Here is a 2,500-nt window from a genome sequence, read left to right as displayed (position 1 = left end):
ATTAATTTCATTAGACATCAAAAATGCATTTAATTCCATAAACATAAAAATCATTTTAGAATATTTAACTCAACATAAATGTCCAGATAATCTGGTGGATTTACTGGAAGCAATCATGAGGGAAAGATTCATAATATACAAAAACGGGGAAGTAGAAATAAAATATAAGATTAAACAGGGCTCTCCACAAGGATCACCTTTAAGCCCGCTATTATGGACAATTATGATATCCGATCTACTAATTAAGAAACTTCCCGAAAATGCTTACTTACAAGCGTTCGCAGATGATATTACAATAATAATAAAAGGGGATTCTAAAAGAAAACTTCAGGAGACAGCTAATAAAACTCTACAAATAGTAGAAAATTGGGGAAAAGCAAAGAACATTGAGTTTAACCCGGCAAAATCGCAATTTATAATTTTAAAAGGAAAATACAAGAAAAGCCCTCCAATATTGAAATTAGGGGGAGAGAAAATTCAATTAGTAAACAAAATAAAAATTTTAGGGGTAATCTTCGATGAAAGCTTCACTTTCATCCAACACCTAGAATACATAAAAGAAAAAGTCATGACTCTCACTTATAATCTGAATAGGTTTACCGGCAAAAATAAAGGAATTAAAGGTAAACAAATGAGAGATATTTACAAAAGGGGAATAGAACGTATAATAACCTATGCTTCCCCAATATGGTATAGAAATATCTCATTAATCGTAAAAAAACTAACATCCATTCAAAGAAAACCTTTATTAGCCATAACAAAAGCATATAAAACAGTCGCAAACAGTGCATTAAATGTGTTAGCAAATATACCTCCAGTTAATTTGACAATAGAGAAAGAAAATGAAATGTTTAACATTTTACATAGAGAGAAACCATTTACTTGGAACAATGAAACGTTCACAAACGAGAAAATAATAACTATCGTAGACAAGTGGCAAATTCATCCGGCGAATAAAGTAAAATTTTCCTTCAGTACAAAAATAGACTTGACTGCTACTTATAACATTTTTACAGACGGATCGTGTGATACGACCAACCCAGGAGCAGCATTCATAGTTTTTAAAAACTTTTCAGACATAATTACAACAAAACAGTATGCATTAGGTAATCATAACAACAACTTCGAAGCTGAAGCAATAGCAATAACCAAAGCACTAGAATATATAGCAGAACAACAAGATAAAGAAAGTTACCAAATTATTACAGATAGCCTTTCAACATTACAAGGAATTAATAATTCGGATAACTTAAACCCATATATACAGAATATAAAGGAAAAAATTGGTGAAGTAAACAAGGATCATAAAATAATATTAACATTCATAAAAGGGCATAGTGGGAACATGGGTAATGAATATGCAGATGACCTTGCCAAAAAAGCCATTCGGTACGGGGAAAAAATAGATTTACCCATTTCCAAAAAATTCATTAGTTCTCAGTTAAACAAACAAGTATATGTTAAATGGAATGGTCAATGGAGTCAAGAATCCAATTATCAAAAAAGTTATATCAAAGATTGGATTGAAAACATCACTGAAATTCCAACCTTATTTTTGGCCAATCACAATAGTTCTCAATTCATGACAGGTCATGGCCGATTTCCGCACTACCTGCAGAGGTTCGGAATTAGGCAAAATAAGATATGTATTTGCGGAGAAGAAGCCGACTCTTTCGAACATTATTTAGAAAAATGTGAAATAACTAGAAAGTACCGCGATAAGTTAAAAATGAAATTTGGGCATGGATATAGTAAGAAAAAAGTCGAAATTCTAAGGGATGGGGAGGCAATTGCGATTTTGGAGGAGATGGTGGAAGAAGTAAATTATAAAATCTAAAAAAAAAACAACAATTGTTTGTTTAGTTTGTCGAAAGTCATTAAATAAATAAATAAATAAAACAACACCACGGATGGAGAAAAGAAAAAAAAATCAAGAAATAAACAACTAAAAGGCCTTACGTAGACATTAGACCTTAGCCCAACAACAGTCCAAAAGGACTTATTCTCAGCTCAATATAAACCATCATCTCATCCCATCAAGCTATCATATAGCAGACCAATCGTCTGGCAGTTTCGAAAAACGAAATATTCACTGACACCTTCGGTAAGACGGTCAAGCTATCACCGAGGAATAAAATCAACGACTTTTCCCCAACCCGGTATGACGGCTTGGCTACCACCGAACAATCCAACAAAAACGATACCTTGAAACGGTAAGACGGCCGCGGCCACCACCGAAGTAAAGGTATAAAACAGGAATCGAACACATCATATGAAAATTTGAAAAAAAAAACCCAAAAACACATCTGACGTAATCGGTATGACGATCAGCACTAGCACCGAAGCAGATAAACATCAACTGCCCTATTCGGTATGACGGTGTTGGTTACCACCGAAGTCAGATTTACCAACTGTTGAGTCCTCGAATGAAAGGGTATGACGGCTTCGGCTACCACCTGAGTAATGAGAGGCTCACAGGAAAACAAAAAAAATAATCATC

This window comes from Dermacentor albipictus, unplaced genomic scaffold, assembly GCF_038994185.2.
Source record: "Dermacentor albipictus isolate Rhodes 1998 colony unplaced genomic scaffold, USDA_Dalb.pri_finalv2 scaffold_75, whole genome shotgun sequence".
NCBI classification, from domain to species: Eukaryota; Metazoa; Arthropoda; class Arachnida; order Ixodida; family Ixodidae; genus Dermacentor; species Dermacentor albipictus.
This window is presented reverse-complemented; position numbering follows the sequence as displayed.